Consider the following 26,820-nt stretch of genomic DNA (forward strand, 5'->3'; position numbering starts at 1 on the left):
GGTGTGCATAAACCATCTACCAGTGCCGGAACTGAGAAACAAGAGAAAATTTGCCTGAGTTTGATTTGTTTTCCCAGACCTCGGAATAAACTAATCTCTATGGAATAAACATCTCATAAATTAATCATTTAGGATTCTACTCCTCTTCAGTTCGGAGATTTAGTGAAGTCTTATTAGCTAAGATGCTCAAAATAATTTCTAAAATAATCAAATAGAAGTCTAAATTATTGTTTTACATTATTTTTACAAGTGTTGGGGAATACCAGATGGCTTGTAGGAACAACTGAATCTGCAACTATCCTTTTATTCTTGTAAAAAAAAAAAAAAGTGAATTACGAGTATCCATGGATATTCTGGCTCAGAACCTTAAGCTTTCCAACAGCAAAATTAAAACATGTGACACCGGCATGGGGATAGAAAAATCCATGGAACAAAATAGTGAATCCAGAAACAGACCTATATATTACCTACTAAGTATGCGATAAAGTTGATATTTCAAATCAGTAGGAAAAGGACAGACTAATCAGCATATGACATTGTTACAATGGGCTATCCATTTAGATATAAAATTAAGATTGTGCCTAACTCACATCTCATACATAAATTCTGGGTGCATTAAATACCTAAACATATGTCTTCAAATCTGGAAGGAAATTTAATGACCTTTAAAAAGGAAAAAGAAGCCAGCACTGAACCAGTAAGGGTTCAGTATGAGGTCTCTCCAATTTCAAAGCCCTTGTTTCTCTGACACCATGGAAGAGGACTTTTCCCCACGGGCCTCTACATTTGCTGGGTTCAGGTTACGGTGTTTGGGCTTTTACCCTCGTATCCCTCCTTCCACCACCACCACCCACTCTAAGCCAAATGCCAGCATGGAAGAGGGGATATGGAAATTACTAAGACCTTTGGCAAGAAAGCAGCCTCCAGCTCTTCTTCTTTGCAGTCAGTTTCATTTCCTTCTTTGGATCATTTCAATATATTCTCGATGAAAGGAAGTAGGAGGGAGAAAAACATGGTTGTACCAAAATGAGAAAACATCTCAGATGTGCCTGTTAGACTGGGGCTAATGATAAATGCTGGTTGCAGAGCAATAATGGAAGTAAAGGCTTCCAGGAGGAGTCACCGCTCAGGAAGATGAGTGAGAAATAAAGCAGCAACAGGAGCACAGATGAAAAGGAAATTAGCACAAAGACAGAAGGTAGAGGGGGTTTCTTTCCATCTGAGAGATACAGGAAAAATAATCAGCACTCGAAAATGTACCCAACAGATAACAAAGACTCAGAATAGAACGAGGAAGATAAGGCTTCAGAAGCAAATGCAAAGGAAATCATCTGTATGAATGAACAGGCGTTAAATGGGCTCCAAGCCCTTCAGATTTCCTGACTGAGGCTTTGTGCCTCACCACGACCCTGCAAAGCCATCCTTCCTCTCTATAGAGGGAGAGAGGGCGAGCCTGCAAAAAGGTAGTAGACTTGCCCAAGGCCGCACAGTCAGTGAATGTTGAGCTGGGACACAGACGCAGGCCTTCTGACTTCACCTATGGGACAGTTGTGTTGCCTCCTAGAGGCTTTGTTCAGAATTAAAGGCAGGGGGATGGGGGACAGGAGTGAGGTCAGGAATCAAAGGGTAGAGCCTCTGAGGGCCCAGAAGGACTCCAGGAATCTCCAGAACGCCACCAAAGCACAACCAAAGACTAATTCTGGGAATTCGGTGCCTTGAAGCACATATGATATATTGGCATGCTTTCTATTTTTAAAAGCAAAATGTTACGCCGGAAGGCTTGTAATGAGAGGCCCTACCAGCAGCCTCCATGACTGCACTCCACGCACCCTGTTTGGGGACTGTGACCCCCTCCCTGGATGGGGCAGTGGCTCTGCAACACCACGCCCCAAAGCAACGGGACCAGCTTTCAATAAGGACACTTACCAAAGCAAAGAGCCTCAGCATTTATTTTTAACAGACTTCAAAATGGCATCCTCGGGACTGAATGTTTCTCCTTTGTAGCCATGCTGCCCCCAATCCATCTTCAGAGGGCCGGCAGGAAGGTCCTGTGGAAACAGTTCTCTCGGGGGCGAGGGAGGGCCAGGGTCATCGGAATGGGCCTGGCTTCTTTGTCTACTCTCAAGGTGCCTGTGGTTTCAGACCAAAGAGCAAGGGCTCGAGGTGAGAACAGTTTCCGAAAGCAGGGAAGAGCTGTCAGAGGACTGCATTTTAGCTGAGCCCAAAGGCCAAAGAAATCATGGTCTGCGGGCATACGGCCACACTGCCCAGCTGGGCACTGCTAAGCAATCTTGCAGGACTCTGGATGGAGCGGCTGGCCAGTCTGGGGAGAAAATTGGATTTGTTGTTAGACTAACGCCAGCCTCAAAATTCCAGCACGGTGCTCTGGAGGGGACTTTCCTGGTAAAGTAATGTAATAATGGTGGCCTCCCAGTTGGAAGAGAGAGAACCCAGGAAAAGCAAAAGGTGCATAAAAGATGCTCAGGGAGCATCAATCCTGGCAGGCTGGGCTTTGGAGTCTGACAGGTCTGTATTCCATTCTCTGCTGGTTCCTGGCCTGCTGTGCAGCTCTGGCCGAGGTTCTGACCTCTCTGGACCTCAGTGCTCCCCGTTGTGAGAACAGCACCACTAATTTCTGGGTCAGGGGGGCTGCTGGGAGGTCAGAGCATGAGTGAGCACCTGCCATGGCAGGGGCGCACCCCTGCACTCTGATGAGCAGCATATCAAGAAAGGAATCACCATGGAATGGTTTTGCTTTTCTCCATCATTTCCCACCAACTGTGTCCTTTCCTCACTAAGGCAGCAGCTTCCAAATGACCTGATCTCCTGACCTTTCAGCCCCTCTGGTGATGAGAAAGGTCCACCGAAAGGGCCAGATCCTGCCTGTTTTAACTCATTCTCTGGTCCGCTGCTCGCCCCATCCCACTGTGGCCTTCAGATCCCTGGCAGAGAGCAGAGGTGGGGGCAGGTGCTACAGCTTCCTCCACCACGGACCCCCACTGGGGATGGCTGGATTTCCTCCTGCGAGGACTGTGGCTTCCCTCAACTTCTCCGACCACCTCCAGCAATCCTCTCTTTTCCCCTGGTGTCCAAGTGGAGACAAGACTAGTTGAGAGGCTATTCAATAGGCTGAATGAAAGTGGTAAAGGCCCGGGATTCTTCCAAAGGAACCCAAAGACAATTTGGCATGGGACAAAAGCAGGAGCAGCTGGTTGTCCCCCAGTCACTAAACACCTCGGGAGTGAGCAACAGTGATAAACCAAGGACAGCTTAGTGGGGGCGCAGGGAGTTATGCCAACCCATGGCTCATCCAGTCCTTGGGGTGACGTGGTCAGTTGGGTAAGCAGGTGTGAATGTTGCCGCGTGGACAGAGAATGGGATGCGAGTTAGCCGGAGAGCTGGGCCCAAGGCTCAGCTACCTGATTCTCTGTCCAGTGCCCTTTTCACAGCCACCCGGTCTGTCCCGGCCCCGGGCTGTTCCCTGCTGAGAGTGCTAGAAGGCAGGTGTGACACACACCCCCGCAGGGGACATGAGGTCTCAGAGAATCAATGAAGACAGCCCTTCCCTCACGGAAATGGTATCCATACATTTAAATTGGTATCTTTATAATCAGCTTAAGGGCTTTTTATTTTAATATAGCAGCTGAGAGGCAAAATCAGGTCCCACTTCAAGTGCTACCAAAATCTGCTGTGTGGGTAGCTCTCCGATGTGGAAATGAGGCACCCTTCACAGCCACCCACACAACAGCCTAATTTTCACTCAAGAGTCGCTATTGAAAAAAAAAAGAAGAAAAGGTGACTCAAAACCACTAGCAACTTTGAATTTAACTTCGGAAAATCTCCAGTTGATGGAGCAGGGAGCCCATCTCAGCGGTCAATGAAGACCCCGGTGGGGGCAGGGGCTGGACTTCAGCTTCAGGCCTGGTCGAGGGCTCGTACGTGGCATGTCCTGCAGGCCATGCCACACCTGGGCCACCGTTCTCGGGGATGATGGATGTGCGTGGCCAGGCTTGGACCCACGTTTATACCTGACCAGAACCACTGCTGTAAGAGGCCTCATTCTCGAGGCAGTCAAGGGTAGGGGGTCCGGGAGGAGAAGTCAACTGTCACAGATCCAAGGAAACATTGATTCCTTCTGGGCCCCCCAAAGCTCTCACTCAGCTGGCCTCATCACCTCCCGCAGGTCGCAGGTGGCAGGTCACAGGTGGCAGGTCACAGGTAGCAGGTCACAGGTCCTGGGGATGGCTGGTAAGCTGGTCTTCCTGCCTCGGGTTGGCCCAGTCTCCATTCCTCTGGGATGCTGGAGTCCCTGCAAGGACATCCCAGGCTCCTCGGAGCTGGCCCTTCCCTTCCCCTACATCCCCCAACCACCCTGGCCTCATACCCACCCTCCCAGGGACCCTTGGGGACCCCATGGCGGAGAACTAGAAATGTACTTTGTAAATACCATGGGCTGTGCAATGTGATCTGCTGTGAAAAGGAACAAAGCAAACAACTAGGATGGACCGGAGAGAGCCTTTCCCCAAGGTCTTGTTAACAGACAATTGCCTCTGTACCAACCCTGACCAAGGAGCTGGCCTCAGAGAAGGTTCCAGAGCAGACTCTGGGGGGTGGGAGAAGCCAGCTCACACACAGATGAGCCCTTCAGATGGGGTGACACATGCACACCACAGAGCAGAAGTGGGAAATGTTCCAGGCCCAGGCTTTCTAACATAGTTATCAGTAGGACACATCCTGACACCTCCTTGGGGACCAACCTCCCTCTAAATAGTCTTCTGCTTCATCACCTGGTGTGTTCTTGTGCGGTCCCTCTGAGGTTCCATCCACACACCTGTGCATATCAAGAGGCTGAACTTGGAAAGAGAACAGCTACATTTTGTTTCTGTTAACATCCACAAAATGTTTGGATATGAGAGAAGGAGAAAGGGACAGAGAGGAAATATGTATTCACACATGGTTAATAAAAGGAGTCAAGAGTGATCAAAAAGTGTCACGTCCCCCATCTCTCTCCAACATCGAGCCATGGTCCCCCAACCTCTTCTTTTTGGAATGTTCTGTGATTGTACCACTTTTAGCCCTTAACCAGCAATAGAAAAAAAGTTGTTCCACACCTTTGCTAACAATTTATCTTATCAGACTTTAATTTTTTGTCATTCTGCAGGGCCGGGGCAGGGTGGTGGTGGCAGATATTAAGTGATAGCTTATAATGGTTGGGGTGTACATTTCTTTATTTACTAATATGGTTAAGCTTTTTTACATTCTTTTTAAAAATATTTTATTTATTTGAGAGAGAGAGCAAGAGAGTGGTGAGCACGAGTGGAAGAGGGACCAGGGGGGAGGGAGAAGCAGACTCCTTGCTGAGCAGGGAGCCCAGGACCCTGAGATCATGAGCTGAAGGCAGACCCTTAACTGACTGAGCCACCCAGTCACCCCAACTTCTTTTCATTCTTAATTAGCTATTTGTGGTTCCTCTTCTGGGAAATACTTTTCTATTTTTTTGGTATTAGATAGTTGTGCCTTATTAGAAATATTTAGATGTTGTAGCTCTTTCATCAATTATATGTTGCAAATACCATCTACTAGTTTGTGGTTCATCTTCTTAATTTCTTTATAGCCTTTGGAAGAACAATATTCCTTGAATCCTACAAATGTATCGATCTTCTGCTTTAGGATTTGTTTAAGTAGTCCCTTCATGCCCTGAGACTGTAAAGATATTCTTCTATATCTTCTCTAAGTTTTTACTTTAACACTTAAGTCTTTAATCCACTTGAGAACAATTTTTGTATAGGGGTTGAAGTCAATGTCTGATGACCAACTACCCCAACTTCACTCATCAGATAGTCCATCCTTCCTCCAACTGAACTGCAGGACCAGTTCTGCCAACATCATGTTCTCTCAGGAGCCTCTCCATTTCTGTTGTCCATGCTCTGCTTGTCCATCTTTGGGTCAACACAAAACTGCCCTAGTTACCATTGCTGTATGACACATTCAGGGTCCCAGAGGGCAAGGCCCCCCCACCCTGCCCCACTCCAGTATGGATTTCTTTCAAAGAATTCTTAACTGTCCTCAGTCTATTATTCTTCCACACAGATTTTAGGATAATCTTTTAGAGTTTAAGGAAAAATTCTATTGGGGTTCTTAGGATTACATTAGATGTATGGATCAGTTTTGGAAGAATTTACAACTTTATGAGAGGAGACTTTCTGTCAAGACACATGACGTAGCTGTACGCTTTCCTTAACATCACTCAGTAAATTTTGCCATATTCGCCACAAAAATTGTGTATATCTTTGTTGGATTTATTTCTAGGTAGCTGGATTTATTTTTGTTTGGTTGGTTGGTTTTGCAGTGATTGTAAATGGTATTTTATTTTAAATGACATTTTACAACTTATGTGTGGCATATGGAAATGCAATTTCTAATTAAAAATTAATCTAGTATCTTGTTGAACTCTCATTAATTCTAATCGTCTGATCTCTTTCTTTTCTACATACTAGTCATATCATCTGCAAAAAAAAAAAAAAATTGCAGTTTGGTTTCTTCTTTTCCAATCTTTAAAACTTCTATTTCCTGTTCTTACTCCTCTGGCTGGAACTTCTCGTACCACATAAAATTATGCTGTGGGGGTGGGTATCACTGGCTTTTTTTTTCTGAGTTTTACCAGGAATTACGTTAATGCTTCACCATTAAGTAAGATGGTATCTGTAGGATTTTTTTTTTAGATCTCCTTTATTGGGTTAAAGATGCTTTCTTCTGAATCTTTGGTGCTCAGCTTTCTTTCTTTTTAAAAAAGGTCATAAGTGGATGTTAAATTTTATCAGATGCTCTTAATGCATCTATTGAAATCACCATGTTCTTTCACTCTGTAAAAGTGCTCAATTACATTAACAGAATTTCTTTGGGGGCAGGAGAAATTAAGGTTTTTAGAAACCCTTTCCTTAAACTTCAGCCTTTACTGGCTGATTGCATTTCATTTCAGCCTGGAAGACATATATATCAAAATGCAATAGTTGCACGATGTAGACAAAAATTGTAGAAAACTGATGGCACCACTTCCCTGATGAAGGAATAAAGGCTGTTGCTCAAAATGTGTGTGTCTGAGAGGGAACTCAGATGCCCCGGTCCCCTGTCAAATGTTGCAGGGGGGAAAAGTTTCTCAGGTTCTTAAATATTTGTCAGATTAATTAATTATTTAAACAATATACATTGCCTACTTTGTTCTCTCGAATCCCTTACAATGAACACTTCCACCCCTTGGTCACACGGCGTCCTGTGGTCAAGAACCTGACATCTCAGATGACTTCAGCTCTGAGGGCGGGAACAGCTGCCCTTCCACGGCACCCGCTTCTGGGCCCATTCTCATAGCAGCCTTCACTTGACTCCATCACCAGTGTTCTTCCTGTCTGTTATCCATTTTCTTGAAACCCATGAAGCTATCTGGCCTTCTGAGAGCCCTCCCTCACCCTACGCTCCTTTTTATGATTAATTATATACTTCTTTAATAACATTTCAGTGGCTCTTTTGGAGGTAGGAGAGGTAAATACGTATGCTCAGTTCACCATTTTGAATCATCACCCAATCATCTGGTTAATGTCTGGATGTAAGTCAGCCAAGGGGCTCAGAGATAGAATTCTGGGGCTCCCTGGCTTCATGCTCCACCTCCTTTCACCTTCCCTCTGTTTTCAGACCTCCATTCACATTTACCCCTCGGGGCCATCAGCCTGTAAAGGCAGGAGCCAACCCATTTCGTTCTCCAGCACCAAACACAGTTACTCTGCAGAACACATGCATGGTTTTCTGAAAATAGATATTTGTTGAATGACCTAATGGGAGAACGAATATTAACAGTACAGTCAGATTTTAACAACATATCTGTAAATATATTAGACAAAAGACTTTCTTTTACATCTGCATTTGAAAAACCAAGTAGAGAATATTTATAATTATGACAAATTCATTGTTTTCTTATCTCAGTTCCACAGTGCAGTCTACACGAGCTCCAGCCAATCCTGCTGAGAAATAATTCACAGACCCTTCCAGAAGTTATGCTATAGCCCAGGCACGAGCAATGTCAGGAAGATTTCATCCCTTTTCAATATCAGAAACTGTTTCTCAGGCCAAGGAAGAATCCTTCAGTACCAAAGTTGCTACCAGATTTGTGAAAACAAAGGCAATGATTCTAGGGAGCTTGGCTGTAATGAGAAACTTTAAAAATCGCACTAGACAATTTCTAGGGCATAAGCCAACCAAATCTATGCATAATGAACCTCTACACAGCTCTCATTGTTGTGCAGATTAAATATATAGCAAACCAAATTACACTACCCAAATTCACCAAGTCCTGTCACAGAACCTACGTCTTCTGCCACTGACGTATGTGGGCACCTCTGTAAGTTTTATGTTGTGATGCGCTGGGGATAGTGTAGGCTTCGGATTCTCTTGCCGAAGAAGAGGCAGCTCCTCAGACAGGAAACTGGAGCCAGCCTGGCGAGCTGGCACCTCAGCTTCCTCAGGGCCCTGCCCATGGGCTGGGCTCCATCATCTCCCCAGCGTCGCCTGCCTCAGCCCATACCCGGCAGAAAGCAGAGAGGAGACAGCACAGGGGCTCCATCCCAGGCGCTGCTGAGCACCGGTTCTTATCCTGCACTCTGGCCTCCCAGCACCAGCTCCCACACCTTCCCATCCGAGCTCACACAGTGGGTCTACCTCCTGCCCACCTGCCAGGCCCCACTTGGACATGACAACCAATAGACTGGATCTTTGGAGATGATCCCAGCTTCCATTTCTCTGGCCCATAGCCCTCCAAGGATATTTACTGAAGGCTCGTTGGTTGGAATTTGAGTTAGGTCATCTCTCCTTCCAGCCTGTCTACCTTTACGTACTCAAGCCTGTACTCCACCCTGTCCTGGAATAACAACCATCCTGGCCCTAAACCCAACATGTTCCAGGGAGATCAACCTTCCTGCTGCCCACATCTCAGATTGGCGTAACTGTGGGGGTGTTTGCAACCTGCCTGTACCTAGATGTGTTGAAATAACTCAGCTTAACCCTTTATAACACGAGCTCTGGCACCTATGCCCTTCTTCATCCTGTGCCCTGCCCCGCAATGGGCAGCTTTGAGAAGTGAGGCTGTCAGGTATCTATCCCCCAAGATGAGACAAGTCTTGCACCAAACATCTATTGCTTTAGAAAATAATGGTTTTGGTCTGTGCTCATCATGGCTGACAGCTGTTTGCCGGGGCCACGGGGTGCATCTGCTGGTGACAAAGGCAGTCAATAAGTGTCAACTAGCTCTCCTTCAAAAATCAGGCATCTTATACCCAGAGCCAAGAGCCCGGTTTCTAAGTAGGATTCTCCAATAAAAGGAACCAGGGCTCCCAGGAGAAATGCCTGATTCTAGGGATGGAGCAGGGAAAAACACAAGATAAGCCTGAAACTCTTCTGTAGTTACCAGAAGGTAAAGCAGTGCTCAGAAAACAAAAGGATGGGGCATGTTGAAGGAACACAGGAGGCCAGAGGCCACTTGAAAGAGCCAAAAGCTAGAACAATTTGAGCCACAAAATAAATAATGTAGTCCTAGACTGCAACTCAGAGTATCCAGTAGAGTCACGGGTCCATACTGATATAAACAAACACCCAGATAAGTACAGAAATGGGAAAAGAGACGAGTCCTTCATACAGAAGAATTCCAAGAATATGTGTGCATACTCCCCGTCCAGGAGGTAGAGTTCACCCTTCTCCTCTGAGGGTGGGTAGACTTAGTGACTCACTTCCGAAGAATAGACTAGAGACAGTGGGGAAGGGGGGCAGGCATCGCCTTAACCTGAGGAAGGTTAACATCACCAGCAGTGTCAGGTGGAGCGCAGGCGCCCTCAGATGCCATATGGTGAGAAAGGCCTTTCACCTTTGCCATATGCTTTCCAAGAAGACAAAACACCAGTTTAATCATGACAAAAACATCAGACAAAACCAGACTCGGGCTGTTCCACAGAATACGTAGCCAGTTCCTCATGATGAAGATCATGGCAGAGAAAAGTGGAAAACAGTATGGCAGCTCCTCGAAAGTTGGACACATGATCCAGCAATTCCACTTCCAGGTCCCTGCACTAAAGAACGGAAAGCAGGCAATCAGACACTTGTACGCCAATGTCTACACCGGCATTATTCACAGTCACCCGAGGGTGGAAATAATCTAAGTGTCGGCCAACAGAAGAGTGGATAGACAAAGTGTACTATGTACATAAAAAGGGATAGTATTCAGCTATAAGAATGAGGGAAATTCTAATGCATACGACACCATAGATAAACCTTGAGAACACGATGTTGAGTGTAGTAGGTTAGATACAAAAAGAGAACTCGTATCATTCTGCTCTGGAGATCCTGGAGATGGGAAACAGAAGAGAGGTTTCCAGGAGCTGGGTGGAGGGAGAAGAAAGAGTATTTAACGGGTACAGAGTTTCTATTCAAGATGGTGAGAAAGTTCTAGAAAGGGATGGTGGTGAGAGCGGCACAACACTGTGAATGGACTGAATGTCACTGAATCATACACTTACACATAGTTAAAATGATACCTGTTATGTCATGCATATTTTACCAAAACAACAACAACAAAAAAGGAAGCAGGGGAATGGGAACTGGGGCAAAAGACAGACTGAGAAATTGTTGCAGAGCAGAGACCAGGGAGATGTGACAACTGACTGCAATGTGGTGTCCTGGACTGGATCCTGGAACAGAAAGAGGACATTAATAGAAAAACTGGTGCAATCCACATAAAGGCTGGGCTTTAGTTAACAGCAAGGCACCCATGTCGATTTCTTAAAGATTTTATTTATTTGAGAGAGAAGGAGAGAGAGAGAGAGAGAGAACAAGCAGGGGTAAGGGCAGAGGGAGAGGGAGAGGCAGGCCCCCCCCCCCCCCGCTGAACTGGGAGCCTGATGTGGGGCTCTATCCCAGGGCCCTGAGATCATGACCCAGGCTGAAGCCAGACTCTTGCCCAACTGAGCCACCTGGGTGCCCCTCAGTTTCTTAGTTTTGACCAAGGGATCACAGCAATGTAAGATATTAATGGGGGATATTGGGAGAAACTCTCGGTAATCTATCTTTGCAACTTTTTTTGTGAACCTCCAAATTATTCCAAAATAAACTTATTTTTAAAATGTAAAAACAGGTGTCTCTAACATAGCGCTCCAGGGAAAGTCTCCAGGATAGAAACCCCAATATTGTTTCTGCTTTCAATCAGAAGGGAACCAGAAAACCCGGACTTCTTCTATGGCCTCTATCAACAGCACCGGAGCAGGGCTAGCAGCGGGCCAGGCTCAGTTATCCGTGTCTTGTCTGCTTGACTAGGAGACACAGGGCAACCCAGAGGCTATGAAACGAGGTGTGACATTAACAGCAGCCCTGAGATTCCCCAGCCTTGATTCCATCCCTCTCTCGATGGATAAACTCCAGCGCTTACCAGAGTGATGTATAAACAGTGAGGGTGCAGGAGGGGGTCAGGAGACAATGGTGTTAGCTCCTTGCTCACCGAAGCTTAAAATGAAAGTCCTGCAGGAAATAGGCATTCTCGGGGAGCCTGCCAGGAGGTGCCAAATGCAAAACACTGCCACCCAAGCAGGCAGGTCTGCTTTCCCTCAGGGCGGCTGCAGACGGTGAGCGCACCAGCAGCTCAAGGATGACTCCCAAACAAACGGGAGAATGGTAAGCTAGTCCTAGTCCAGAGTACTTACCTAGTCTGGCCCCCACAAACCCTGTGAGGTGGGGCTATTGTCCTCCTTCTAAAGAGCAAACCCAGTGTGGCCGGGCAGGTGCAGCTGTGTGGCCAGCCGGCTGGTTCGGCTGGTTCGTGGCTGAGCTAGGCCATGGAAGAAGGCCTGCTGGGCCCTGGAGCTCACTCTACTAATCAAGATGCTAAACTGTGAGAACCTCCCGCCCCCAGACCCTGAAGTCCACCTGCTGGGAAGAGGGTGGGGGAGGACAAGCCTGGGGCCAGCTGTCTGGAAGGAGCATGGGCTTTATCGCCTGCAGTCAGAGTGAGGAATTCCTACCGGAAAGGGGAGGAGGTACCTGGGCTGGCGGGTGAGCCACCCCAGAGAGGTTGGCATGGGGTGAGGTTGGATAGTGGAAGCAAACACTTGCCTGCTGGAGCCCGAGAGCAGCTGAGCTAATGGGAAGGCATGTGTGCGGCTCAGGAGTTAATCCCCAAAGCAGAGAGGACTTGAGGGCAATCGTTATAGAGTGAGTTGTGTCCCTCCAGACCCAGAGACTGAAGCCCTGACCCCAATGTGACTGTGTTTGGAGACAAGGCTTTTAGAAGGTAATTAAGGATAAAGAGTAATCGGGTCCTGATCTGGGAGGATTGGTGGCTGTGTAAGAATGTGCTTGTACCAAAGAAAGGCCACATGGAGATACAGGGAGAAGGCAGCCATCTCACCGGAAACGGAATCCACCAGACTTGTGGCCTCCAGAACATTCTATTGCACAAGCCCCCTAGTCTGTCATGTTCTGTTGGGGAGTCCAAGCAGAGACCAAGACAGCGGTGCAGACAGGGGGTGCTGCAAGGTTGCACACACGAGACCCCCCCTGCTTCCTGGGCAACCAGAGAAAGCTTCCTGGGGGAGGAGGGCCCTGGCTGAGAAGTGGGGGTGGAGGAAGGACTGGGGGGGAGCTCCCCAGGAAAATGCTGATTGAAGAGGCAAAGCCACCTTCTCAAAATATGTTCTGGGAAGATGCTGTGCTCTTTTCTGTGGTTAAAATTCCACGTTGTGTCAAGAAGATTTATATTTCCATCTTAAAAAAAGAATCATCCCAGGCATTTTAAAAAACCTCTTAAAAATAGAAAATGAGGAGAAACGAGTGGTTGGAGAAGGAGAAATGTGAAGCTGGTGTGTTTACTGCTGTAGACTGGAGGGAGAGTTGCAGGAGGTTCTTGGGTCTCCCCTTCTTCCCGCCCCGAACCCACACTCCGGAGACACAGTGCATGCACCTGCTACAGAGAAAGCCTGCCTAGAGCAAGACGAGGAGACAGCAAGCCCATTTTCTTCTGTTTGGAATGAACCTATTGCTGGGGGAACCAGTGGTGGAAAGAAGGGGTCTGAAGAGAGTGCCTTATTTCCTACATTTTGCCCCAAAGTGATTGTCAAGGCTGGCTTTACAGACAGGTGTAGAGTCTGGTTCTGTTCCAAGTGAGGAGACATCCAGAGTTGCAACCAAGTGCAATCAAAGAGGCCAGGGTCTAAGCCAAACCCCACGGAGATGTGTGGGATCCCTCTGCCAAGGAGGCCTGAGGCAGGAGGACCCAACGAGGGAGCGGCTGGCCCTGCGGTCGAGAGTGACCTGGTCATAGACGGCCCCGAAGAGTGGCAGATCCCTGCCGTGGGGAGGCTTCCTGGGCAAGCCGACCTCCAGGGCCCTCCATGCGGGCCAACGGAGACAGAGCAGCATCCACGTGGACACGGAACACCAAGTACTAAGTCCCCTGGTACCTGGACACTCCCCAGGGCGGAGGAGGAGACCCCAAATTGACCAAAATTAATTTTCTGCCACCTCTGGCAAATGGCACCCCTAAACCCAAATGATGAACAGCAGGATACGAAGGGAGCTTTCATGCTCAGTGTGCGGTCATCTGCTAGACTTCTCCACGTGACACGATTTTATTCCAAGTTCCTATTGTGAGAAGAAGCACATTTGGAAACAAGGAAGATGCTCGCCTGTGGGTCTATTTCCTGCCCCAGAACTGAGTGTGGAGATGAAGGAGAGGATTTGTTTCCGGAAAGAGCAACAGAAGGTGAGGGTAGAGACGCGCACGACGAAGGCTTCCTGACGGCCTCCTCGCTGCCCCCCGGGTGCCAAGGGCCCCCCGAGAAGTCGGACCTCAGCCTCACCGGCAGCAAGTGCCACCGCGTCACCCCTGCCCCTGCGGCCCCGTAGACCTTTGCAGGTGGAGGCCCTGCTTGCTCATCTCCGTGCTTAGCACAGGAAGGGATGGAACAAAACAGCGGAAAACAGCGTCCCGATCGCGTAAGAGGAGAAACATGGAGCTGGTGTCTCTTGAATACCACGTGCCGTAAGTTCGCAGCCACGGGTCTTTAAACATATTAATTCTTGGGGCGCCTGGGTGGCTCAGCCGTTGAGCATCTGCCTTCAGCCCAGGGCGTGATCCTGGAGACCCGGGATCGAGTCCTGTGTCGGGCTTCCTGCATGGAGCCTGCTTCTCCCTCTGCCTGTGTCTCTGCCTCTCTCTCTCTCTCTCATGAATAAATAAATAAAATCTTTAAAAAAATAATTAAAAACGTAAGCATATTAATTCTCCAAATATGCCAGCACCCTGAGGCAGATACATTAATTGCATTTTGTAGATGAGCAAACACGCCCAGGGAGGTGAAGCTGTTTTCCCAAAGTCACTCAGCTGGTAAATGGCAGAGAAATTAGTTGAACCCAAATATGTTGTACTCTAAGCCTCTGCTCTCCCCACTGAGCCGGCCGCCAGTGACTGCGGCCAAGGGGTGTCTGTGGGGCGAAGGATGGCTAGCCCCCTCTTGGCCAATCACACCCCCCGTCACAGGGTTTCGCTCCCGGAATGTGAACCTACGGCACGTCGGGCCTGTGTGAGATGCCGGCCCTCGGCCACCTGTCTGGGGCGCCCGGGGCGGGGGGCCGTGGGAGCAGCCCCCGACTCCATGGCAAGTCACAGAGCTTAACATGAAAACTGTCAAGAAGGATCCAGTTCAATTAGCATAAAAGCGAATTAGCAATTACCAAGCTGTCAAGTCACAGCAGAGCCTCAGGAATTTCAACAACTATCAAGACATCATTTAAAAATATTTAATTCCACTTACATCACTCCAGCTGGGGGATCAGATTGCTCCTGCTCGGTTAGAGGTGTTGTGTGGGGGAAGCATTCAAAGTGCCGGATGGGCTCCCCCGGGATGAGCAAACACGCGGCGAGCGGGCTGGACCTGCCGGAGCGCATCCCTGTGCAAATGGATCCTGTAATATTTGCTCAGTTAACTGCAGAGGTGACGCCGGTTTGGGCCGTGCGCTGGAGGTTCGACAGCGGCCGTCGGGGATTTGGATGGAACAACAAAGCATTTCACCCGCTCTCCACAGACGGTGTAGACTTTGAATGAGATTAAAAATCCATCAGACCTAAACTTCTCCAATAATTAATAACAGTTGTTGTCTGTAGCGTCCAGCTCTGTAACATCTCGGGATCGTCCCTTTTCACACGGAAAATTCTGAATCAGGCCTCGGTGGACAGGGAGTGACAGGTCGTGGTTCCCTGAGCGGAGCAGCTCTCTCCGGGCTGTTCCCAGCATCCCTCTCTCTGACGCTGTTCCCAGCATCCCTCACCCTGGGGTGTTCCCAGCATCCCTCTCCCGAGGCTGTTCCCAGCATCCCTCTCTCTGACACTGTTCCCAGCATCCCTCTCCCTGAGGCTGTTCCCAGCATCCCTCTCTCTGACGCTGTTCCCAGCATCCCTCTCCCTGGGGCGTTCCCAGCATCCCCCTCTCTGGGCTGTTCCCAGCATCCCTCTCCCTGAGGCTGTTCCCAGCATCCCTCTCCCTGGGACGTTCCCAGTATCCCCCTCTCTGGGGCGTTCCCAGCATCCCTCTCTCTGACGCTGTTCCCAGCATCCCTCTCCCTGGGGCGTTCCCAGCATCCCCCTCTCTGGGGTGTTCCCAGCATCCCTCTCCCTGAGGCTGTTCCCAGCATCCCTCTCCCTGACGCTGTTCCCAGCATCCCTGTCTCTGACACTGTTCCCAGCATCCCTCTCTCTGACACTGTTCCCAGCATCCCTCACCCTGGGGTGTTCCCAGCATCCCCCTCTCTGGGGCGTTCCCAGCATCCCTCTCCCTGACGCTGTTCCCAGCATCCCTCTCCCTGACGCTGTTCCCAGCATCCCTGTCTCTGACACTGTTCCCAGCATCCCTCTCTCTGACACTGTTCCCAGCATCCCTCACCCTGGGGTGTTCCCAGCATCCCCCTCTCTGGGGCGTTCCCAGCATCCCTCTCCCTGACGCTGTTCCCAGCATCCCCCTCCCTGACGCTGTTCCCAGCATCCCCCTCCCTGACGCTGTTCCCAGCATCCCCCTCCCTGAGGCTGTTCTCAGCATCCCTCTCCCTGACGCTGTCCCAGCATCTGTCTTTGTGACCGCGCGTCCCCAGGTCCCCAGCAAGGCCAGCCCGGTACAGCGCCATCTTCCAGTGCCTTCCTCTAAGTGGCCGTCCCCTCTCAGTTCAAAGTGTCCTTGCGGTCGGCGTCCTGCAGCTGCAGCCCCTCCCCCGCCCAGCAAGGCCGCGAGGACCGGGGCCAGGACTTCGGTGTGGCCGAAGGCGCAAGGGGCTCACCGTCCGATGCGCCCGAGGAGTCAAGGCGACGAGACCGATGGCAGCAGCAGCTCCCTCGTGACAGATGACGACAGTGCAAGCTGCAGGCAGCAGCCTTGTGACATAGATGGGATTGTCCCCATTTTGCAGGTGAGGAAACGGAAGCATGGCAGACGTAAGGAACTCGACCGAGTGGTCGAAGCCGTATCCCAACACGACTGCAGCTCTGGAAAGTGCTCAGATGAGAAAGCCAGTCTCAGGGTCACACCCCGTTGGGTCCGGTAGGTCACATTTTTGAACTGACAAAACGATAGAAGGGAAACCAGATTCGCTGTTGCCAGGGGCCGGGGAGGGGGTGCAGGAGGGGCGGCAGGAGGGACCGGGTGTCACGACAGGACAGCAGCGGGAGGGCTGGTCCTACCTAGTGCTGGAACTGCACCATCCTGACCGAGGCCTTGGAGGTGTGAGCCTTCCCGCGTGGTAAGGTTGCACACAACCAAATAGACACACGCAATGAGGACAAGTGAAACCCAGGTATCTGAGTCAGAGGCATTGATGGTTGTCTCTCTTGGTCGTGCTGCTGGGCCCTCGTTCCGCAGGTCATCGGATGAAAATGGGTAAAGGAAACACAAGCTCTCCCTGTGTTACTTCATAGAATAACTTGTGAATGTACGATCATCTCAAAATAAAGATTTCAACTTTAAAAAAATAGGATTTGTAAAATATGCGCATGGTGAAGCCTATCGAATTTAGTATTTATCTAAGAGGCCGTGATGTCCTGGGCAGATTTGGTAGTTGTCGCAACCTAACAACTTTTAAAAGTTCTATTTTAAGGTTTTATACACGCTGTGGACTTCAACTAAAAAAGTAAAACAAAAATAATAAAAGTGCATTTTCGCTTTCAAAACAATGTGCTCGGGAATTTACAGGGGCAGTTCCCTTCTTGCTGAAAGAACGATGAGGGCGTTTGAGTTCAGTCTTGAAGGATAACGCGTGTCTTGACAGATGAGGTGAAGAAGACAATCCCACATTGAGAAGACAGAAGCAGAGCTCAGACAGTACAGGACAAATACAGTTTGTGTCTTCCAGAACTGTCCTGGTCCTATTCAGACAGGAAGTCTGGTCCCAATGCACACTTATTGTTCAGCTAGGTTGCTTTTAATTTAGTTTAGTTTAGTTTAGTGGTAAAGCTGCAGTTTTTTCTTTTTTTAAATTATTTTTTAATTGGAGTTCAATTTTCAACATATAGCATATCACCCAGTGCTCATCCCGTCAAGCGCTCCTCTCAGTGCCCGTCACCCAGTCACCCCACCCTCCCCCGCCCACCTCCCCTTCCACCACCCCTTGTTCGTTTCCCAGAGTTAGGTGTCTCTCATGTTCCGTCTCCCTCACTGATATTTTCACCCATTTTCTCTCCTTTCCCCTTTATTCCCTTTCACTATTTTTTATATTCCCCAAATGAATGAGACCATATAATGTTTGTCCTTCTCTGATTGACTTATTTCACTCAGCATAATATCCTCCAGGTTCATCCACGTCGAAGCAAATGGTGGGTATTTGTCGTTTCTAATGGCTGAGGAATATTCCACTGTATACATAGACCACATCTTCTTTATCCATCATCTTTCGTTGGACACCGAGGCTCCTTCCACAGTTTGGCTCTTGTGGACATTGCTGCTAGAAACATCGGGGTGCAGGTGTCCTGGCATTTGACTGCATCTGTATCTTTGGGGTAAATCCCCAGCAATGCAATTGCTGGGTCGTAGGGCAGGTCTATTTTTAACTCTTTGAGGAACCTGCACACAGTTTTCCAGAGTGGCTGCACCAGGTCACATTCCCACCAACAGTGTAAGAGGGTTCCCTTTTCTCCACATCCTCTCCAACATTTGTCATTTCCTGTCTTGCTAATTTTCCCCATTCTCACAGGTGTGAGGTAGGATCTCATTGTGGTTTTGATTTGTATTTCCCTGATGGCAAGTGATGCCCAGCATGTTCTCAGGTGCTTGTTGGCCATGTCTATGTCTTCCTCTGTGAGATTTCTGTTCATGTCTTTTGCCCATTTCATGATTGGATTGTTTGTTTCTTTGCTGTTGAGTTTAATAAGTTCTTTATAGATCTTGGATACTAGTCCTTCATCTGATAGGTCATTTGGTCTGATAGGTCATCTTCTCCCATTCTGTAGGTTGTCTTTTAGTTTTGTTGACTGTTTCTTTTGCTGTGCAGAAGCTTTTTATCTTGATGAAGTCCCAATAATTCATTTTTGCTTTTGTTTCTCTTGCCTTCATAGATGTATCTTGCAAGAAGTTGCTGTGGCCAAGTTCAAAAAGGGTGTTGCCTGTGTTCTCCTCTAGGATTTTGATGGACTCTTGTCTCACATTTAGATCTTTGTTTTCTTTTTTAAAGTTTTTTTCTACTTATTTAAAAATCCTGTGTGTGTGTGTGTGTGTCCCCATGCCCTCGTCCTTTCGGTGCCCTACTTTATAGGGCTGTTATGGGCACCAAGCAGCACAGTATACAGCAAAGTGCCTTGCAAATAGCAAGGTGCTACAAAGATGTGCTAATATTGATGAACTCATTTACTCGAAGGTGTACATTACTGATAATGGCTTCCTGTCCTGCTCTTTGAGGACAGTCACCGTGGCAGGCGGTCCAGGGTGGTAGTTAGGATCAGAGGCTCGGAGAAAAGCAGACCTGATTCAGACTCCTGGTCTGCCACTACATGAAGAGAACCTTATCACCTTGTGCAAACAGCTTCACCCTTTCAAAGTTCAGTGTCCTGATCTGTGAACGGGAATAAGAGAACCTCACAGGGTGGTTGTGAGAGTGTCATAAAGTGAGACAATTAAGCAAAATACACTACATTTAATAAGATAATTCCTATAAGGTACAGAAAATATGTCTCTTCACTATTATTAATATTTAAAAGGAATGTGCAGATGAAAAGCTGCCCTTTCCAGGCTCGGATGGGCACAGGAGGCTCTGGGGGGTGGGGGTGGGGGGTGGAGCCAGCTAGCACTTCGCCAAGTGGCATCGCCTTTACCAAACCACTGGGGGTGCCTGTTGAGATTGCACATCCTCCATCCTCTGGCATGTCCTGGAGGAGGCGACTGAGGACCAAGGTCAGGGGCAGAGGGCAGGGCAGCCTCACTGCTCCCAGCTGTCCCTCCCCTGCCATCGCTCCCCTCAGCTCCAGGGTTGCTCAGTGACTCCCAGACTCCTTCTGCCCTAAGGTGAGAGTATGGAGCTTCTCTTCAAGGGAGAGGAAGTAACCCCTGGGCCCGGCTTAGACGCGCCCCACTTCCAAAGCCACACTCTTCCGCCCCATCCTCCCTCACCTGGGTTCAGCCACAGAGCTCCATCCCCGCATCATAAAGCTCTTGTACATTGAAAACAGTTTTTCTCATAGCCTTGATATTGATGAACAGCCAGGCTACAAAGAAAACCCTTAGTTTACCTTTTTTTCTCTTATTTTTAAAATGCTTGCTTCACTGTTGGCTTGGCTTTGCACCTTATTCTTGAAAAGTCTAATCCCAGTCTCATCTGTTTGCTTTTGTGCTTTTCGCCTGGAAGCCTTGATATATTTTGTTTATCTTTGAATCTAAAAGTTTCACTGCATATGTCTTGGCATTGATTGTTCTGAGTTAGGTTTTTCGGGTACCCAGTGAACCCCTTCTATTTGCACATAGAAATAGAATGGGGGTTTTTGTGGAAAAAGTGGGAGTTTTTGCAGCGAATTTTCTTGGATTCTAATTTTAAATATTAGCTCTGTCTTATTTTACTTCTTTCCTCGGGGCCCCCAGAAACACAGATGTAATTCCCTGTTTGTCCTTCCCACAACTTATTCTCTGATCCTATTTGCATCCACCTTTATTTATATCATTGTCTTTTTGGGGGGTGTTTTTTTGCCTTTCTTCCATGCCTCTTAATAAACTAGCATTTGAGGATACTCTCCCTTGAGAATCTTATAACTTTTTCTGCATTTCTGAAATATTTTAACTCTCTTATTTTTTTTTCTGAACTCCATTACCCTTTTCTTTATTTCTTCCTAGTATTTTTTTTAAAATCTCTCTTAGTTTTTGAACTTCTGATTCAAAGTGGTTTTATCCTCAAATGCATATTTGAACAGATTTAATTCTATTTGAACTGTTGTTTTATGATTTTTCTGAGTCAAGTCTCTCTCGGTGGCTGCATATTAAGAATTGTCTTCTGGTCTGAGGCATTGCCAAGTCTGTACGGACCCGTTGATCTTTCTTAGAGTCGTGTTGTGGTGATTTACTGGATTCCTAGCTGAATGGCACTCTGTCCTGTCAGGACAGGAAAGTCCAGATACTTGAGTGGATCTTGTTTGTTTGGTTTGGCAGTGAGGGGAGTGCTTGCACATCCTTCCATGTTTGGTCCTCTTTTGTCTTACAGGACCTTCAACTTTCTCCTCTGGTTTCTTTCCCCCTCCATCACTCAGTTTTTTAAAGATGCCTTCCTTGCCCCTTTCCTCTCCCCTTCTCTCCTTCCTGTTTCCTTTCTACACCCAGAAGCCAGTGTTTTCGTACAGATCCTTCAAACTACACATCATTTTGAGTCCCTTCTTATAGTCCACTTCTGATCTACCCTATTACACCCTGTGTTTTCATATTGAGATGTGTTTTGTCTTTCCAATGGTGGCCTTGACCAACCTCAGGACCCCTCGCCAGCACCCGTCTTCTCTCTTGCTTCAGTTTTTCTTACCTTGGTTTTACTTGTTGTAAGATCTGAGGTCCAGTAAAGGTAGGGCAGGACCGTGAGAAATTGTGTTGTTGGATTTGGTGGGATTTTCCTCTCTTAACGTTATTTTGAAGACTGGCCAATTCTCTGCCTTTAAATTTTTCTGAGAGTGAACATATACAGGGATTTTTTTTTTCTCTCAGGGCATTAGAAATGAAGACGAACTTCCTAATTCCTTTTAGGAAGCAAGCATAACATTGATATTGTGCCTGATAAGGATGGGAGGAATGTAGGAAAGCTACAAACCAGTATCACTCGTGAGTATCGAAGCAAACATGCTAAATAAAATATTAGCCAGCAGAATCCAATACCACTTTAAGAAAACACTTAAGAAATGAACAAGCCGACTTCATTCCAACAATGCAATATTTACAACATGTGGGTTTACATAGATTAACCACAGGGCTCAGTCATATAGGTTTTGCCAAGTCATCGTGAACATACAGAGCATCAGCTTGCCAAATGAATGGAGGAATATGAATTATACATCCAAAAACCCACCCAGACAGGATGCGAAGCTTTTAGATGATATTTGTTAAAATTGGATTAGTAGAAACATAGAAGCACATTTAGGGCAGGGCTCTGACTCTTGCTGGATGAGTTTCAAACACATTCGTGCCCATATTAACCCGGCCTCCTTCTCTGAGCTGTGTAGACGGTGTCCTTGTCCCACGAGGGCAGAGTCCAACCACCCTTAGGTGCCCTCCCAGCAGCTGTTCTCCCCAGCGCTCATCCCCTGTGGTCTGTACCGAGCCACACATCTGTAGACTGAGCTACCCTGCTGGGTTTGGTCCATCCCTTGTCCCTCCCACTGCTGTACCTCACCTAGCTCACCCTGGTTTCAGATGAAAATGGCACTAGCAGGCAGTACAAAGAAGCTAGTCTTAGAGTCTAAGTCCTGCTGTACTTAGTAGATGTGATATTTAAAACAAATCGTGTAATGTTCTTCTATCTCTGATTCCTTGTCTATAAAATAGGTCTTCATTCTTCCCGGGGTTGTCATAACGGTGGAATGATCTTATCTTTTGAAAGGAAGAAAGAACCACATAAAGAAATGTGCAGCCTTGGTGAGCAAGGAAAAGATGCGATGGCTGTCAGTGCAAGATTTTGGCCAGGAAGTCTGCCGATTATTACATTTTAATGAAAAATACATCCCAGGGCGCCCGGGTGGCTCAGTGGTTGAGTGTCTGCCTTTGGATCAGGGCGTGATCCCGGGGTCCTGGGGATCAAGCCCCACATCAGGCTCCTTGCAGGGAGCCTCTCCCTATGTCTCTGCTCGCTGTCTGTGTCTCTCATGAATAAATAAATAAAATCTTTAAAAAAAAAAGAGAGAATACATCCTAATTCTCCCCCCACCCCAAGTCTAAATTTACAGGAAGTTCTAACTGCTTTCATTCAATCAAATAAAGTAAATGTCTCATTTCACTCATCCTTTCCAAACAGAGAAGATTCCTAGGAACAATTATAGGAAGAAACCACATGATAGAGACAGTTCTCTTGTGACTAATCTTGTGGAATACCTGTCTGTCTCCTCCTCGGGTTCCAGAACAATCTCCCACTGAGAACAAAGCCAACTGACACGCTCCTCCCCACGCAGAGAATACACAGGCTCATTCCTGAGGCTTGAACACCCACCATCTCTCCAACAAACAAAAGCCTGGCATTTGTGCAGGCACTTTTTTTTTTTTTTTAAGGTCAAAATACTGAGTAAAGATCGAAGACATTTGAATTTGAAATATATAAATCCCTGATATTTTAGATTGGGATCTCTGCCTAGGACTCAAAAGAACATTCAAGTCTTCAGACATACATCTGCAGCATGGGGTGGGCTCCCTTTACCCTCAAAATCCCTGTCAAAAGAGGTCTACATAATACAAGCCCACTTGCATCCTGGTAGTTGACTAGATGACAAAATCTCTTCAACAGTTTCTTCATTCATTTAAAAGAAAAAAAAAAAGTTTATTGAGTTTCCAGTATGTGGCAGGCAGGCACTGAGCTGTGTGTCAGCAGCCCAGCATAGAACCCCAGGTGGGGTCAGTGCCTGCAGGGACAGTCCAGCCTGACAGACTCAGACATTAGTCCAATACACATGCAAGCACGTTATTGCTCTGCTCCGAGGTGAGGGTGTCCAGGAGGGCTTCCGGGTCCAACCCTGGCCTCTAGATGTGATGGACTGTGTGTCTCCTCAAAATTCATGTGTTGAAATCCTCACCCCCCCCGCCCAATGTGATAGACTTAAGTACAGAGGGCCCACCTTCATGAATGGAATTAGTGTTTTGTTTTAATATTTATTTATGAGAGAGCACGGGGAAGTGGGGGCGGGGAGGTAAGGAGCAGAAGGAGAGGATTAAACAGACTCCATGCTGAGTGTGGAGCCTGATGTAGGGCTTGATTTCAGGACCTTTAGATCATGACCTGAGCCAAAACCAGGAGTCCAATGCTTAACCAACCAAGCCACCCAGGTGCCCTGGATTAGTGTTTTCATAAAAGGGACCCTAGACAGCTCCCTCACTCTCTCTTTTCACCATGTGAGGGCACAGTAAGATTGCCATCTGTGAACCAGGAAGCAGGTTCTAACCCGACCCCAAATCTGACACCTTGATCTGAAACTTCCCATCCTCCAGAACTGTACAAAACAGATGTTTGTTGTTTAAGCCACCCTGTCTACAATGCGTTGCTGTAACAGCACAAACAGACCAAGATAGTAAATATTGAATAGGTGGGTGTTCAATCTGAGCCCTGAAGGATGAAATAGTTAACCAGGCTGTGGCAGGGAGAAGAGTGGTCTGGGAAAAAGCAAAGGCTTGTGCAAATGTCCAGAGGCAGTAGCGAGAGTAACCAAGGAAGGAAGCTCTAAGGAAGAAAGCTCGGTATGGCTGGCAGGCAGAGAGTGGGGCAGGCAGTGGTGAGAGATGAGGGGGGACATCATTAGGGGCCACCATTCGCTGAACCATGAACTGACTGTGAGTTCTGTCAGTTCCCCTCATTTTTATCATTCTCACTCACACATATTTAATTCTTAAGTTACTGGTATTAGGTACTAACAGAGATTAACGAGAATCGGGCCTGCTCTCGAGAGTTTTGCTGCCTCTTGAAACAACTTTCTTCATAATACACAGCAAGTAGAAAATCACTGTGCAATGGTACTGGGCATAATATTCATGCAGATAAACAGCACCTGGAGGGATAATGCCTGACAGTTTGTGCACCACTTTATACACACCAGCCATTATTTATGTGCTAATATTATTTTTTGAGAGAGAAAGTGTGAGAGAGAGCATGTGGATACATATAAGCAGGGAGGGAGGGGCAGAGGGAGAGAGAGAATCTCAAGCAGGCTCCACTCCCAGCATGGAGTCCAATGTGGGGCTCGAACTCACAACCCTGAGATCATGACCTGAGCCAAAATCAGGAATCAGATGCCCAACAGACTGAGCTCCCCAGGTGCCCTGTGGACTAACATTCTTGACAAAACAACATAGTCCTACAATAGTTCTCAGCCCTGCTGAGTTTCCCAGGTAGGCATCACCTCAGTTCTCCAAAAAGACACAATTAAAATTCCAAGAGAAGAATCTCATTAGGACTTAATCCAAGTCCAACTATTATATGCTACATACCTCCACGAGCCCAGAAATACAAGGAGGAGAGAGACCTTCTCCCATGCCTGAGAGAGGAGCTAGGCAATGCTGTCATACTTAACACAAGTGGGGTGCAGAGTTCTAGAATCACCAACTGTGAGAGCTGGGTGGGGTCCTAAAGATAGTGTTATTCACACTTTTCTTCCTACAAATGAGAAGAGTGAGGTCCAGAGAAGGCAAATGCCCTTCATGAGTGCACTCACAGAGGTAATGGAAAGCAGACTCTAGAACTAAGTCTTTGGACTCAACAGTCCAGCGATCCTTCTATATCACCACGCTAGCTCCTGGTATGAATCTACACCATACTGATAAGACGACAAGATATCTAAGCTGACCTCTCTTGCCTCTCTGTGTTGTCTTTAATGATGGATTTCCCATCATCCTTTCTAAGTCAAGATCTCCAATAGTCTCCAGAAGACCCCATCTGCACTTTCAAGGTCACTTATGACCTTACTACACACCTAAAGATCCAACAAGAAGAAGGATGTGGAGGGATTAGAAAGATGAGCGCTGGGTGTTGTTCTGTATGTTGGCAAATTGAACACCAATAAAAAATAAATTTATTATTTTTTTAAAAAGTGTATTTCCCTCCCTATTAGTGAGGATGCTGCCAGTAATAGGAAGAAGAATGTTCTTTTCTTACCTAATAAAACCTTCCAAGACAAGATGGCTCCACAGTTGGTTAACCCAGTGACTCCGTAACATCTTCAAAGACCCCAGTTCTTTCTACCGACCCCCTTTGACATGCTCAGCAGGTTGACCTGTCTTTAGGCCAGCTATCCTCAGGGTTGCAAGATGCTGCAGCTATCTGGGCATCACATCCAATTCTCACAAGGGCTAGAAGAGGTTCTTAGCTGAGAGAGTTGTTTCTCATTCCTTACATCGAAACCAATCGCAGAAAAGGCGAATGAGACCTCAGTGACTGGACCAACCTTCCTCTAGTCCCACGGTGGCCGAGTGGACATCTAGACAAAAACCAGCCAAGAGGAGGGAGAGATGGACTTTGAACACCGAGCCAGCCGCCCACTTTCCCCTCCTGGGTTCCAAGCACCTCTTTCTTTTTTTCCCCTCATACCATTTCATTTTTAGTCACCATAAGCAAGGACTTTGAATGCCAACAGCACAGTCATTACAAAGGAGCTCTGTTCTACCAAGACAACAGGCGTGCCCTGTGGAGTTTATTACAATGGATTTAAATTCCATTTCATTTGGTTTAGTAGAAAAGTCATATTCAAAACTCACATTTTCCTCCCCTCTGGGGGCCTCCACTGTTCAGATTCATACCACCAATAAGCAGTCTTAAAAGCCTGTCAGATAATATAAATGAAAATGAGAACAAGAAAGATTTCTGTGCTATTTGTCCTTAATATCCTAGGGCAAGACTTGGATTTGTTTATTTGGAACAATATCGCGGCTTGCAAAGCCCGTGAAAAACTCTCAGTGCTATGACATATAATAAATGCAGCTCTTAAAAACAAAATGCTTACAGGAAGGGAGTTTCTTTGTTATTCTGTAGCTTTAAAAAAAAACTAACAAATAAAGTTAAATGTGATGCTTCTAAAGCATCAGACGGTTTGAGCATCCGTGCTGCAACATAAGACACTGTTTCACAGAATATGCAAATCCAGGGACTACTGGCCATTTTACCAGAGCGCTTTCTGCTGTGAAAATACACTCCCCTAGGATGCTCTCTCTCTCCCTTCCTCCTGTTTCTAAAATGTTGTTTTTAATTTCCTGAAAAACACTCTTAAGTGTGGTGAAGCCTCAAGGCGGCGATGCTCCCACCCTCCCCTACGTCCCCACCCCGTCCACAGGCTTGTCCACAAGACTCACCTGTCACTTCTCTGGACATTGTATCTTTTCTCCTACCTCCGTTCCTTGGCATAAGACTCCCCTCCGTCTAAAGCACCCTCCCCACCGCTGCTCCCCTCCTTGCTCGGATAATTCAACTCATCCTGCCTCTTCGCCTCCAGGAATACATCCTTAATGCCCACCCCGACTGCCATCAACTGTGTGCTGGGACACTCGGTGACTCCTCTTTGCACTGGATGACCTCTCATTGCATCTACTACTCTGGCAAAGTCAGCTTCACCAT

The 26,820-nt window shown here is 47.3% G+C and overlaps 2 long non-coding RNA genes across 2 annotated transcripts; one reads left to right on the forward strand and one right to left on the reverse strand.

Moving 5' to 3' along the window:
• Positions 1–1,914: 1,914 nt before the first annotated feature.
• Positions 1,915–15,532, reverse strand: LOC112664830 (uncharacterized). Its single transcript, XR_003140019.3, has 3 exons — positions 14,838–15,532; positions 4,175–4,309; positions 1,915–2,323 (listed from the first exon to the last, which is right to left on the reverse strand). It is a non-coding gene; the product is annotated as an uncharacterized LOC112664830 (long non-coding RNA).
• Positions 12,708–22,404, forward strand: LOC125752783 (uncharacterized). The gene is made up of 3 exons (XR_007403081.1): positions 12,708–16,610; positions 21,231–21,344; positions 22,065–22,404. It is a non-coding gene; the product is annotated as an uncharacterized LOC125752783 (long non-coding RNA).
• The last annotated feature ends 4,416 nt before the right edge of the window (positions 22,405–26,820 follow it).

This window comes from Canis lupus, chromosome 17, assembly GCF_003254725.2.
Source record: "Canis lupus dingo isolate Sandy chromosome 17, ASM325472v2, whole genome shotgun sequence".
NCBI lineage: Eukaryota > Metazoa > Chordata > Mammalia > Carnivora > Canidae > Canis > Canis lupus.